Source organism: Haemaphysalis longicornis, unplaced genomic scaffold (assembly GCF_048455015.1).
Source record: "Haemaphysalis longicornis isolate Haplotype H1 unplaced genomic scaffold, Haemaphysalis longicornis Haplotype H1 scaffold_47, whole genome shotgun sequence".
NCBI lineage: Eukaryota > Metazoa > Arthropoda > Arachnida > Ixodida > Ixodidae > Haemaphysalis > Haemaphysalis longicornis.
In genome coordinates, this window is record NW_027526379.1 from 328,679 (window position 1) to 344,602 (window position 15,924).

The 15,924-nt window shown below is 42.7% G+C and overlaps 1 protein-coding gene across 1 annotated transcript in view; it reads right to left on the reverse strand.

Moving 5' to 3' along the window:
- LOC144137702 (uncharacterized) overlaps window positions 1–15,924 on the reverse strand; it is a 159,927-nt gene that overhangs the window by 90,423 nt on the left and 53,580 nt on the right. The gene's annotated exons all lie outside the window — the stretch shown is intronic.

Genomic DNA, 15,924 nt, shown 5'->3' on the forward strand with positions numbered 1-15,924 from the left:
ATATATATATATATATATATATATATATATATATATATATATATATATATATATATATATATATATATAAAATTCTCTGGGGAACGAAATATTTGTTTAGTAGACCGGTGTTCAGGCAACGCAAAAAACACAATGCGAAAATTGGAGGCCCACTGCTATATTATCCTGCGTAGCCTGTATACCGGAGAAAGCTGTTTATAGGCGCATTATCTCCATTTGCGATGAATTTCATCCACTGTCGACTGCCCACTATGGTTTTTGGGCAGGTAGAAGAACCACTGCGTTATTACAGGATTTTGCAGATTTTGTAAACAAATTAATCGATAGTAATACTATAGCCCTTGGATTGTTTACAGACCTGAAGAGAGCATTTGGCACCATTCACCTCAGCATTATTATTAACCAATTATCTTTCATGGGATTTCACGGCATATATGGAGATTTTTGTAACGATTACTGTTACGATCTTTGTCAACTTGTCAGAATCAAAAACACCGATAATATTCCTTTACATCTCCAATATGGGGTGCCTCACGGCTCTATTCTGGGATCATTGCTTTTTAATGTGTACAGCCTTCCAAAATTTTAATAATATAGTGGGAGCGACGACCGACCGGCATGTCAGCGCCTTATCATGGTGTTCAGCATTGAAAGAGTCGAGAGTACGCGCACGCGCATAGAGCAATCAGCTGTATGAGTGTCGTCTGCTACGATGTTTTCTTCAGAGTGGTACACCCCCTGCCAGTGCATATGAATGATTTTGTGGCCCACGCTGCTTAGCTACCTTCGACGGCAGCGAAACGGCCTCGCAAGATAAGAAAAACAGGGAAACAGGGAGTGTGTTGCCCCGAGAAGAAAAGCGGAGCAGACAACGCTCCCACTACAGATAGTTCCATGCACATGCGCGTACCCCCGCCTATTTTTCCAGTGAAGACCGTGATAACCCGCCGTCAAGCCGATCGGTCGTCACTCCCGCTATATTATTAGCAATTTATCAGATGTTAACTTGCATTCCAAGATGTATCAACACGTTGACGATACAGCCCTTGTATTAGCGGGGAAAACATATCCGAGGATGTGGGTTCGTTGCAAGAAGATATGAGTTAACCAGCGGCCTGGTTTAAAAATAACTACATCGACGTTAACAAAGAAAAACACCCAGCCTATTTATTTTCACTACCAACAAAAAAAAGTGCAAGTCTCCTTCCCTTTGTATTTACAAATCATGTATGCAGATATCGCAAATGTGTAGAGTGAAAGTTTAGCAGAAGTAAAGTTCGTGGGCTTATATTTGATGATACGTTTTTATGAACGAGCCATATTACACACATGGCTAGTCGAGTAAGACAAGGGTGTGGAACAATATATAAAATAAGATCTCTATGTGACGGGACATTGTGTATCCTTGTATACACAGGATTAGGGGAGTCGATATTTCGGATATGGTGTATCATGCTGTGGTATAATCTCGGTTTAAATTCAGCATATTGAACAAAATATTTTGCAGTATTACGAAATATATAGCATTAGGAAAAAGGGAATTCTCTGATGACGGAAGAAGCCGTTGACAAGACACTCAGTTGGAATGTGCAGCAGATTTTTTGTCTCCTACACGTACACAAATCTTTTTTCTCGAATGACTGAAATAAATAATGTGAAAATCCCAAACTTCCGCGCAATTGAACTTGTAAAAAAATTCGAAAAGTTCCCACTCCCTATGGCGAGAGGACTACAGAATAGTGCCCTTTTAAAACAAGTAATTGCCGAATTAGGCTCAAGCAGGCTCTATGTATTACTCTCAAGCTTTAATTTATACTTTGATTTCCCAAAATAGCTCCTAAACAAAACACTCTGCCTGGAAAAAAATTTAAGGTGTATTTCGTGTGTTCTCTCATTTTGGCGCCAACTGTGGCTCAGCTACGCATATAGTGAATTAGGAATTTCAGCGTACTAATTAGGTTTTACAGATATTTGTGTGATCAAATGGTAGCTATCGCCCTCTGAACCCAATTCTTAGTTATGCTTTGCTTAATTATATTCAAAACTTGTGTAAATACGCATTTATAGTTTTTTATATGGAACCTCAAGAATAGTTGAGGTGAATGTGCGTGTTTTGTAACCTCGTATTACTTGCCGTTGTTGTGATAATTTTTTTGGTCACGGCAGTTCTTTCTTACAAATTCTTGTTTTCCATGCCTTAACAGGATCGCATAATTCGAAATAAAGTGATTAATATATAGGGTTGTTTATTAAAACAGTACAGGTTTGGATGTGCGTTTTAACTCATCATCATCATCAGCCCGGTCAGGTGCACTGTAAGACGAACGTCTCTCCTATTGACCTCCAAGCGCTCCTGTCCTGCGCTGTGTGTACTAGCTTGGCATTGTTTCGATCGATAGCAGAATATATTGTGCCTTTGTTATCTTCGCTTTTTGGAACCGGCTGCTCTATCCACAAAAAGCAGTTTGCTTGCGCGGGCTGGCACTCGTATCTGTTTGTCTTGAAGGTGAACTAAAATGTGTGTATGTATGTATGTATGTATGTATGTATGTATGTATGTATGTATGTATGTATGTATGTATGGATGTATGTATGTATGTGTGTATGTATGTATGTAGGTGTTTGTATGTATGCATGTATGTATGTAGTTAATGAAGGTTCATTTTTTATGAATTTATGTGAGAGAGAAAGAAAGAATGAAAAACACGCCCCCAGAGTGGGGACCGAACGAACCCATGCCTTTCGATTTCATCTCAAATGTCTTACCAATTCGGCTATCTGGGCGACTGTGTTCTCCTTCACTTTCTGGGGTATTCATTTTTACTACAACTGTATCTGACACTTGAGGTTGGTAGCCAGCGCCACTCAAGCTACACGGGGAGAAGGGGACCTTCTTTTCAACCCCCGGGGCGTGACTCGAACGTCTACAGCCTGTCATGAGCGATCAACTGGCGGGAAACCCTCTTATGCTAGCTTGACATCAAGGCTGCCAGAACCGAGGCCCTCTCTAAGAGTTTGCAGGATAATATGATTTGGAAATGAGGGGCTGGTTAGAAAATACAGAAAGAAATGCCGGCAGTCTAGAACGCCAAAGAGGGTTTCCCACCAGTTGTCGCTCATGACAGGCTGTAGACGTTCGAGTCACGCCCCGGGAGTTGAAAAGAAGGTCCCCTTCTCCCCGTGTAGTCTGAGTGCCGCTGGTTACCTCTCTGAAGCGTTAGATACAGTTGTAGTAAAAATAAATACCCCAGAAAGTGAAGGAGAACACAGTCAACCAGATAGCCGAATTCGTAAGGCAGTCGACATCAAATCGAAGGGCGTGGGTTTGGTCCCCACTCTGAAAGCGTGTTTTTCTTTGTATTTCTTTCTCGCATAAATTAATAAAAAATATAACTTCACTAACGGCAAAAAATACTGTAGTCATTCCCCTATGCCTCCTTTGGCGTTGTAGACTGCCGGCATTTCGTTCTGTATGTGCGTACATATGTGTTTATGTATGTATGTACATACGTGCTTATTTATGTATGTATATATGTACGTAGGTATTAACATCATTCTATAAAAACTGTTACCACAGAATGGGCACCTCCATGGAATTGTCTAATGTGTCTAGGTTTTGGTGTCAGCTATAATTCACATCTATACAAGGTGGAACCTTTCGTGCTATCGTTTGGGGTCTATTGTATGAAACTGAAGTGGTTGAACTTTATTGATCCGACAAAATGCACGAGCTTCACTGAGTTGTATAATGTTGTTTTAGGTTCGACGTTTTCGCTTCCTGGACGTAAGGATAAAATTTGATTTATGAAAGTGGGAAACTTTTTTTGGTTGCTGGATAAAAGAGATAGTTGAGAACACCAGGGATTCCACGTGTTTCTTGAAATATTGCCATGAGTGCACGTAACAATTAAACACCCAAAAAACCGTTCATACGCATCAATTGCAAGATTAAAAAAATTTCCCCGCATTTCCCCGAGGGGAAGAATGTGAAAGTGCGAATGCAGGAGTTGAATTTGCGCGGTTCGGTAATGTTCGCGAAAGAGAGATCACACACACACACACAACTACAAAGAAAGAAAGATGCATTTATTCACAGACACCTATTTGTGTTGTCGTTGTACTTGATTGCTAGAGCGGATCTCAGCTTTGAAATTTCGTGTCAGTACTCCTTTAAGCGGGTGCATTAGCCCTTCTCACGCCCGATTCTTGGCCAATCGCCCTAAGTGGGTATGTGCTAAAGAAATTAGGAACTCTTCTTGGCCAATCGCCCTAAGTGGGTATGTGGTGCGGACGGACGGACGACGGTAGACGCGTGATTCAGGGTCGCTTAAGAAGTGCATTCGCACTTAAAATCATAATAAAACAGAAAGGTGCCACTTGAAAGCGCCTTTTGTACGAGCGAATATTGAATGCACGATGCCTTAATAACGTGCAAACTTTCTTCAGTCGATCTAAAGGTGAGATTCTTAGCAAAAAACCAAGCCAAGCATTGGGGGACAATGTTTTGTCAGAACACTAGCAAATAGCCCACTTAAAGTAATATTATCTGGCGCTACTGGGCCGTTTCAGCGAACCTAACGTGAGATTGGCTCCCAAACCTTTCTCGCACACAAAATTCAGAAGTACTGAAAGACGCAAAAAACCGCATCGAAATTGACCACGACGTTCACCAATACGACGAAAGCATACCGACGATTTTTTTTCTTGGTCCCTATTCTAGACTGCACAAATTGCCGGCAATTCAGGCAATTTTCCGAAAGTCTTTTCTGATTGGCTTTCAATTTTGGTCACGTGCTTCCGGTTGACAAAGCGGTTGTGTGTGCAGTCGTCATTTTGACGTTTCATGTCGTTTACGGACACCAGTTCTAAAGTTTGCCTTTTTTCTCGTTACTAAAGGGGCATAATTCTTGGCCGGCAATGAAAAACCACACTAAATACAGCGGACATGACAACGTAAGCCTGTTTTTGCTATTCAGCAACAATACTGCTTACTGCTTGTAATACACATCCCCTCTGTGATTGGCTAAAAAGGCGTGACGCAATTTAAACACTTGGCGGGAACAATTACGTCATGCATTGGCAACTTCAGCCTGCGTAAAAGTAATGCTACCGAACAGCTTGAAAATGGCGGCGGTTTTTGTCGCAAAATACAAGCAAAATAGGGCAAACTATTGCCCCGGCTTACGGCACCGCGAAATGTGCGGCAACTTGCAGCAGGCGCAGTTTCGCAAGCGCGCTGTTTAAATCCTGTTTCCTACCGAAACAAATTATAGTTTCAACTGCTTGCAAGTCAGCGATCATGTAACATACAAATAACATCCAGTATTTTGCTTTTATGTTTGGCAATGAAAAAAAAAATATTTGTTTGGCGTAACCGCAACATAAGAGGGCAGTACAAGCCTCTCCATGACAAAGAGAACCCAATGCATGGCATTCGTTCATACTTGTCCTAGTAAGCTGTTGGGTCACATGATCGAACTTAAGAGAAAAATAACAAAGAAAAGTGACTATTTGGTTCATTACAGCGCTGATTGCAGTCGAGCTTGACGAATGAGTGAATCGGCGACATCGGTGCGCTCCGCGATTATCAGGCGTAGCGCTTCGCTGCTCTTATGTGTCATAGAAACGATGGTCGCGGCCGTCTTTTTCGGTGATCACGCCATAAACTTGTAACATAGCAGCAGACGATGGCGTGGCGGCGGTGGCGGAAGGGAAGGTGATAACGCAACAAAGCTTGCATTGAAGTAGAGAGCCCAGCTAGGTCAATAAAAGCGATTGAAAGAAATAAATAGATACGGTGAAAAAAATTGTGTGATGTTTTTTAGCTCGACATCCGCCTTTCACTCGCTTTTGGATCAACGTTACTCGATCGCCTTGTGGGGTTGGCGCCAAATTTGACCTCCAGAAATGTGTTTTTCTTGTCAGCCTCAGCTACCGTCTTAATTTTTATAGTGCATGCCAAGTGTTTTTATATCTTTCTTGCACAATATTTGATACCTTGGTAGCGAGCTTTATGAGTGACTCGTCAACCAGGCGGCGAGAGCAGCATATGGATTCCCGTGAACAGGGAACCACCTCCGTCCAGTGTGGAGTTCGCAACGAACGACTCTTAAATAAAGTTTCTTCTCTCTCTCTCTCAAATTACACTGCATGTCGTCATAGCTATAGGTGCAGCACGTCAATGATTGTTTCGTCATGCTTACGAAAAAAAACATGGGCGAAATGCCGGCAATTTGTGCAGTCGAGAATAGGGCCCTATTCTCGACTGCACAAATTCCCGGCAATTCAGGCAATTTTCCGGAAGTCTTTTCTGATTGGCTTTAAATTTTGGTCACGTGCTTCCAGTTGACAACACGGTTGTGTGTGCTGTCGTCATTTTGACGTTTCATGTCGTTTACTGACACCGGTTCTAAAGTTTGCCTTATTTCTCGTTACTAAAGGCGCATAATTCTTGGCCGGCAATGAGAAACCAGACTAAATGCAGCGGACATGCCAACGTAAGCCTGTTTTTGCTATTCAACAATAATACTGCTTGTAATACACACCTCCTCTGTGATTGGCTGAGAAGGCGTGACGTACTTTAAACAGTTGGCGGGAACGATTACGTCATGCATTGGCAACTTCAGCCTGCGTAAAAGTGACGTAATGCTACGTAACAGCTTGAAAATGGCGGCTGTTTTTGTCGCAAAATACAAGCAAAATAGGGCAAAAAATTGCCCCGGCTTACGGCGCCGCGAAATGTGCGGCAATTTGCACCAGGCGCAGTTTCGCATGCGCGCTGTTTAAAGCATGTTTCCTACCGAAACAAATTATAGTTTCAACTACTTCCAAGTCAGCGATCATGGAGCACACAAATAACGTGCAGTATTTTGCTTTTATGTTTGGCAATAAAAAAAACTATTTGTTTGGCGAAACCGCAACGTAAGAGGGCAGTACAAGCCTCTCCATGACAAAGAGAACCAAATGCATGGCATTTGTCCATACTCGTCCTAGTAAGCTGTTGGGTCACATGATTGAACTCAAGAGAAAAATAACAAAGAAAAGTGACTATTTGGTTCATTACAGCGCTGATTGAAGTCGAGCTTGACGAATGAAGGAATCGGCGACATCGGTGCGCACCGCGGTTATCAGGCGTAGCGCTTCGTTGCTCTTATGTGTCATAGAAGTGATGGTCGCGGCCGTCTTTTTCTGTGATCACGCCATAGACTTGTAACATAGCAGCAGACGATGGCGTGGCGGTGGTGGCGGCAGGGAAGGTGATAACGCAACAAAGCTTGCATTGAAGCAGAGAGCCCAGCTATGTTACTAAAAGCGATTGAACGAAATAAATAGATACGGTAAAAATTGTGTGATGTTCTTTATCTCGAAATCCGCCTTTCGCTCGCTTTTGGATCAACGTTACTCGATTGCCTTATGGTGTTGACGCCAAATTTGACCTCCAGAAATGTGTTTTTCTTGTCAGCCTCAGCTACCCTCTTAATATTTATAGTACATGCCAAGTGTTTTTGTATCTTTCTTGCACAATATTTGATACCTTGGTAGCGATCTTCATGTGTGACTCGTCAAATTACACTGCATGTCGTCATAGCTATAGGTGCAGCACGTCACTGATTGCTTACGTCGTGCTTACGCAAAAAAACATGGGCGAATTGCCGGCAATTTGTGCAGTCAATAGGACCCTAGGGCCCTCTTGATTTTTTTTTCTACCCATGGGCGCAGCCATCTTGAAGACCGCTGTGGCCAGTGCAAATTTGCGCTTCCGCTAGGTCTGGTGGAGCTTGTGCTTTTACGTTTCCTGTGCGACTGGCTACTCGCATTCCTGGTGTGCGGTGAAGACGTTTCCCGGCACACAAGTACAGTTTTCTGTTTCTGAGCCGGTCAACTCCACGAGGTGGCTACACGTGCACGCCTGGTCATCAGGGAGTGTGTGTGTGTGTCTAACAGCTCGTCACTCCCGTGGTACGACAAGCCTCTGCAACGCGTCCAGGATTCCAGGTCCACTGCTGGCTTGACTGGGTATCGTCACAGAACACAGTAATCGTGTGGAAGAAATCAGCCCCTGGGGACTTATTGAACGCGGTGAAGCCACCACTCACACTGCTGACCGGACTCGATCGTCGCACGATCCGCCACGGTCAACGAGCTTATCGGGCGACGGCCAGGGAAGCGCGATCGGAAGCTGGTAACCTGCTACTGCGGCGCCTGCGCATCGCTGGGGCTTGCTAAAAGATCCTGCACCGTCCATCATTTCAGTTGGCCCTGGCAACGCTATTTTGCGTACATCGTCTAAGTGTTCTTCTGCCACATCGTCGGCGCTACGCAATTTGGCAGTGGTGCACAAACCGGCCACATCGTAAACTCTTGAATCTGCTTTTGCAGGTGAGAAACAGTACAACTAATTTAATTTGGCTGTTGTTGTGCACTGCTGCCGAACAAAGTGTAGATTGTTCTTTTGGGGATGGGGAAAAATACTGGCAAGGGTGCTGGCAAGGATGCTAGCAAGGATACTAGCAAGGATGCTTGAAAAGATGCTGAAAAGGAGGTTATGGATGTAAAAGAATTGTGGGACCTGTTAAACATGTTTGAGGATTTTAAGAAGGATTTTCGTGCTGAGATACGTGAACCTAAAGACGGTATATCTTTCTGCACCGATATGTGCAATGGCGTCAAGAGCACTGCCACAGATATAAAAAACCTGGGGCTGGAATTGCAAGAGCTGCTCAGGCAGAACATAGAGATGGGAGAAGAAAACAAAAGGCTATCCGAAAGATGTGATGACTGGAGCAATATCAGCGCCTGAAAACTCTCGAGATGAAAAGCGCGCCCGCGGAAAGTGACCCCGTGACTGTCATGCAAAAAATAGGAAAAGCAGTGGGCGAGAGCATAGACGCTACTGACATCGATATATGTCACTGGGGTAGCACCCGAAAGGGGGGCGTGAAAAACATAATTGTGCGTTTTTTTTAAGGCAACAAGCCCAATGACGTGCTGGCAAAGTGCAGAAAAAAGAGAGCGGACACATCTATCCTTAGATGCGGGCTTTTTGCCTGCTCTTTGTGAACGAACATCTGACCCAAAAAAACAAAGCTTTGCTCTCAGCTGCCATTAAAAAAAAGAAAGAACCAGGGTGGAAATTTGCATGGACAACTAATGGAGGGGTGCTGGTGCACAAGGACGAAGATGCGCCTGTGATTCTCATAGCTCATGAAGGGAACCTGGCCTGAATCCACAACTGAATCGGTCGCATGAAAATGACATTTGCTACTAGATTTCGCTCTGATGGACTTGAATGACTCCTGCAAGTATTACACCATTTCGGAATTCAACTCTAAAGTTTTATCTGTTAAGAAGTCGTTGCTCATATTGCCTATAAACTGCAGAAATACAAGAAAAGAAGGTGATAACATCACCATTTTTTCGCAGTCAGTATCAATAGATTTTGATGTATAAGCTTTCTCTGAAACCAGAATTAGGAATAAACCTTATTTTTCGGGCTACCGTGTCGAACTTCTCTGCCGACAACAAAAGAAAGGTACAGGGATCGCTGTTTATTTTAAAGATACCCTAAAATTTAAACTAGTAGAAAATTTTTCTCTTTTCAATGAAGACATTGAAATCTTCACGATGCGCTTTGGAAAGACCCCATTCTGGTATACAGACTACCGTACGGACATAAAACCAATTTTCTACAGTTTTTAGACAAAACGCTAGCATCGGTCACTTTCTGCAATGCTCCCTACATTGGCGACATAAATATCAATTTAAATTCAGGTGACGCGCACAACCATAAATTTTAGACAGTTCTATCAGACTATGTGTTTACAAATCATATAACTTTACCTACTAGGCTCTCCAATCTAAGTGCCACTATCCTTGATAATTGTGCAACAAATATCAGCTCGGGTAGCGTTAGAAGCGGAATAATTACGTATGAAATAAGTGACCACCTTCCCGTATTCTGTGTTCTTCCGTTAGCACCTAATCAAAGTAAAGTCTTAACCCGAACCCGCCATCGACGCCAAAAGAATATCGAGGCCTGGGAACAATTTTATAAATTAGTAGAAACGCATGACTGGAGCTGCGTTTAAAACCAAACCGATACCATTAAAAGTTGCCGAAAGCCATTGATAACCACAGTCTTTACGAGAAAATGAAATCTAAAAACAGGTTATTTCATTAATTCGTACGTTCGCGAGAACCGGCAGCTTTTTTAAATACAAAAAATACAGAAATACGCTGGCGTCAGACCTGAAATAGGCAAAGAAAGGTTATTACCAAAAGACCTTTGATAGCATCTATGAAAACGAACGCAGATTCTCAGAGGTAGTGAACACTCCGATTGGCAAAAGTGCAAGTACTCGATGTATCTAATAATTAACCGTAAAAGGTGAAGCCCTCGCAGGAAAGAGATTAGCCGATGCTTTCAACGCCCACTTTATAAAGGCGGGCTCGTACGAAAGACCTAGCACTAGCGCAGATGGCCCCGGTGTGGCTCAGTCTATCTTTATGCGACCAATAGACGCAGTTGAGATTGAACACTTCATCCGCAAGCTTGAAACCAATGTAGCATCTGGCATACATAAAATAGGGCCCGCAGAGTAAAACAGATATCAGCATTTATATGCGAAGTTTTATCCTATGTTATTAACCTCACCTTCACCGCAGGCAATTTTCCGAGACACTTAAAACTGGCCAAAGTCACTTCTATATTCAAAGCTGATGAGCGTAATAACTTGTCCAAATATCATCCAATATCGGTGTTTCCAACTCTACCTAGAATATTCCAAGGCGCAATCCATGAGTCACTCACTTTTTTCTAAAACCATCAAATAATAGCAACCAACCAATACGGCTTCCAAAAGCATAGATCAACTGAGTAAGCTCTGGCGTTTATCAAGGAAAAGATAATCGTAAATATGGAAAACAGAAGATACACATTCGGTCTTTTCTTAGATATTCAAAAGGCATTTGATCCAGTACATTCTGATTAGCTGTTAAAAAAATTATCTAGATGCAGGATTCGTGGGATCGCATTACAAATTCTGGAAAGCTACTTGCATGATCGACATCAAATAGTTGGCATCAATGACATATTATTTGCCGAAATGAAATTTAAGCAAGGTGTCCCACAAGGATCTCTACTTAGCCCGTTGTTATTTCTTGTGTACATAAATGATATTGTTAATATAGCAGGTCCTTCTGATAATATAATGTATGCAGATGGCACGAATATTTTTTCTCATCAAACAGCTTAACATTTCTGGAATTTATCGTGAACGAATATCTGGTGCATTTTTCAAACTGGTTACAACAAAACAAGCTGTGAGTAAAAGCCACAATGACAACCTATAGGCTTTTCCGCCCAGTCAGTAAGCACTTAAACGACGATATAAATCTCAAATACGAAGGTCATGTTTTTACACAGGTACATAAAAAAAAAGTTCCTTGGTGTTTGGTTCCCAGAACACCTAAACTGGTCTGTACGCGTAAATTATTTAGTGACGGCCCTGGCACGAACAGTTGGATGCCTTTATAAAATATCACACGTAATACCGCTTTGGTTAAAAAGAAGCATGTATTATTCTGAATTCTATTGAAATCTAACGTGCGGAATCTTGGTGTGGGGAACAACCTCACAAATATTTACAAGTTGGTTGTGCTGCTAAAAATATTACGTTGTTTCGAAAACTTTCAAAGGAAATTCAAATACCTGCCAACTTCATCTTTGTTTTCAAAACACTCTATACTTAGAGCTGACCAGCTGCATTACTTAAAATTTCTTCAAATGGTACACAAAAAAATTCCCCCGCATTTCCCCGAGGGGGAGAATGTGAAAGTGCGAATGCACGGTTGTCGGCCCGCTTGCGGCGCTTGCGCTCGGCCCCCGCAGCCCACCGCCTCGCCGCCTTCTCTTCCATCTCTCCCATCGGGTTTGTAGTATCACGTGTACACCACGCAGTTATCAAGCCGCTATAACGCCGCTTAGTCGCCAACGCACGGCGCTGACGACGTAGTTTGAATGCGTTAAAGATATAAGGCGCGTTACTAACACTGATATCAGCCTCGCGTCCGTGGCTCAGTCGGTAGAGCGTCGCGCTGCGGCCGCAAAGTCCTCGGATAGAAACCTGGCGCCTGATGCTGTTTTTTTATATAGAGAGGAGGACTGCGTTAAAGATATAAGGCGCGTTACTAACACTGATATCAGCGTCGCGTCCGTGGCGTAGTCGGTAGAGCATCGCGCTGCGGCCGCAAAGTCCTCGGATCGAAACCTGGCGCCGGATGCTGTTGTTTTTTATATATAGAGAGCAGGACTGCGGACGCCGCCGCCGCCGCCGCCGGCGGTGGAAGGTTTGGGGTCGCTTATAAAGTGCATTCGCAATTAAAACAAGTTATACGTAGATGGCGACGCAGAAACCTGTCACTACTGTGTACGGCGACCAATAAGACGTCCACCTAAAACTAAAACCAATTACAGCAAACAATCGGCCATTTATCAAGTACCACATGTCTTGAACATCCTAGAGGATAATTAAAAATTTAACACTAGTGCAACCGTATTTAAGACTTAACCCAAGTTGATGTTTATAGAAAAGAAAGTGATATAGGACAATCGCTAAGCATGTCTCATCCTAAGGACTTTAAACTGTATTGTGTGCACGCGTGAGTTTTTCTATGGACTTAATGGACAATCAGTCAAGAAATGTGTCGTGTTCTATTGTATCTGCTCGTAACAGGTACTGCAGAAAAAAGTTTTATGTATATTGTATAACTTGTGATTCTCATTATTGGAAACGTACAATAATTGACCTATTTTTTTTTTCTCTGTATTGCTGGATGTTATTGCTAAGCACGCATATTTGATTGAAGCGTGTTCTCTGTTGTGAAGTCTTCTTTTGTGAACTCCAAAGGGTCAGAAGCCCTCCTCAGGCACTCAATGCATTTAGCTCCTGCCCCGTCAGCAGGCATTGTAACACCGTCTGCTGAAAAATAAAGTCTTCTTCTTCTTCTTCTTCTTCTTCTTCTTCTTACCCTGCCGAACACCCCCAGCACAAATTCGCAAATGAAATTAGGAACCCATAGAATTCGACGTGACAAGAAGTCGTATTACACGCATATTTTGCTTGACATTTATAATTTTGGTGAAGGCGCTTTAGGTTTTGAGATGTCATGGTGTCTATAATTGCATATTCCCAGATTATATTAAGAAGATATTGTCACGTAGCGAAAGACGACATACCTGTCTTGAAAGATAGGCAAGTTAATTGGACCCAAGTTGTGCTCCCCTAACAACTCCACGAATACAGAGGTGTTATTGTCATTTAAAACTATTTGATACTTTTCCGGCAATAGAAGCGTACAGATACTAAAAATCAGGAAGAAAACTGCACATTTTTCCAGTAGAGATTCAGCCACTTTTTGTCCATATTTTTAAAAATGAGACCATGTTGCCGGCCACCAGGCCGGCAATACTCGGCCAATTTGTTCTACAAGGCTTTGCCTTCAATTTCTTAATCGGGCACGAGTGTTTTTCGTAAATAAAAATTTATTAAGATAAATAGCATTCGGGAATGGCCATAGCAGTAGCACCATGTGCAGGAAAGAACACGGCACCCTAAGTTGAATGCGAAGTGCAGCGCAAGAATCTTAGATTACCTCTTACACTCAGAGCAATAGCTGCTGTGGAATATCCTTCCAGTAAACTGTCCTTTCAATAACACACTCGTGGATCTTCTTTGTGGTATATTTATAGATATTCGCGGGGTTGTGTTAAACACAGCTGTTTTACATTTTGTGGTAAAAGTGAGCTCCTAAGATGCAGGGCTATTAAGTGTACTTGGTATACCAGTACATTGTTTCAAATGATTCGAAGCCACAGGTACACAATGCGTCTGCGGATCATAGGGTTACAATAATTTGCAAGCTATAGTTATGGCTAATGATGGCCCATTGACAACCTCCGCTATTGCCTCGCTGTACACGTCAGCAAAATCGATGTACAATACGCGCGACATCCACAGAAATACCAAATATTCAGTTCAATCCTAAAATTAAAAGCTAAAGCAATGGGTACCTAAACGTCTACCAAGACAGGGTACTGCCTCTGGCACTTCTATGAATTCCTTTTGAAATCGCCAAAGTAGAGTTGATAACAGACTTTCGCACATTTTCCTTTATGCCCGAGCTTCGTTCACACATTTTGCATCTTTTGTACTGGAAATGAGGTGCTCAGAGAAGGGGTGCAATATTTTACGCGGCGTCCCTGCGGCAGATATTGATTTATAGTAATGGCCGGATAAAGTTTTTGAATGAATCTTCTATACAAACGATACGGTATAGCTGCAGGAATTCAAGACACTCCTCTTTTTTGAACCATTACATCGAAGGCACTCGAGGAAGCAGTCGAGAAAGTAGAGAGTGCAGTGGAGAAAGATGCCCGCTGAGCACCCATTTCTCTCCCTGTCATCCGCACGACCACCGCCCATTTATTTGAGCAACGTATAGTAACTTTGTACGCTTTGAGGTTGAAGTAAGCCTCTGAATACCAACCGTACCCAATGCCTTTCAGAACCCCTTTAAGGCTTCTTTATAACAAACGTGAGACAGCCACAAATGTTTTATACAGAAAGGAGTTATATTTGCTTTAGTTTTATATCACCAACATGGGTGCGTAGAATCGTTTAAAAGATTTACTTCTTTTGGCTCTGTTTTGTAAATATTGTCCTTAACTACGTTACAAATAAAAAATTTGGTGGACGACCGAACGGTGCGAACAAAAATTACTCTATCATCCGAACTAAGCGAATATTTTTTGAGAAGCTTTGTTTACTTCTGGAATGGTTTACTTATTTGTTTTTTGACTAATTGCCGAACCAGTTTTAGTGTTTGTTGATTTTCAAGAAGAAGAACAAAGTCACTTTTTCTTGCCTGTAACTATGGAGGCTCACCTAATACATTCAGGAAGCCCAATTTTCGTTTAATTGTAATACACAGCCCGGTCTGTGCATACGCATGTGAGCATGTTTCTTAGCTTTCAGCGTCAAAGCATGCCAATTCGACACATGGCCTAATCAAAATATAATAAAAATGGCCGCGGATGCAGGTTTTTGAGGTGTGTGCTGCTTACTTCGTACGTCTACGCTAGAGTGCCTAACTCAAACACCACCAAAGAGTCTAGTGAGGAGTGCTTCCAACCCTCTGCTTCGCACATATAGCAACGAGCGACGAACAATTGATGGGTTGCATGCAACAAAGCCGGGAGCAGGCTGCATAGCTTCGCATCAGGAAAGCAGAAGGGTCTGTAGTGCGGAATTGTGAATCGTGCTCTTTAGATCAAGGAGAACGAAGACTGGTGATTTTCAAAGCGTCCTGGCGGGGAAAGGTTTGAGGAGGAGAGAACTACGGTGGGCACGCGAAAGTGTAAATAGCCTAGGGACGACAAAAAGAATAGCGCGTAGCCAGGCACACTGCAAAGTATCGACACCTAAACAAAAACGGCCTTTCATTTTATTAGAGAGAGAATGAAGGCGCTTAGCTTGCTACACCAGATGTATGAGGAAAAGAGAAATTTATGAAGTTGCGATGACTCTGGTGACGATGACGTGTTCACAATTGAATCCCTATTTAAAAAGTCAGATCAAGTCTTGCCATTCGGAGAAAAGTAATAGGGCTTTGTCGCTCCGGAAGCTTGCTTGGAGTATGACCAGGGGCCTAACACGTCACTTAGTCTTCTAAAAAGCGACTGGCAAAAAGGGACCGTAGGAGGGACGTCCCAGATGCCGCATCCTGCGCACATTAACATTTTGCGGGGTTCACGTCCTCGCTCACGTCACAAATAGAGCCTGTTGGAGGTTGAAGCGAAAATGACTTGTGTAAGCAACATTCAGCCGCACGCAGTGAAGAACCGCTTCGTCTTGCTTGGACAGT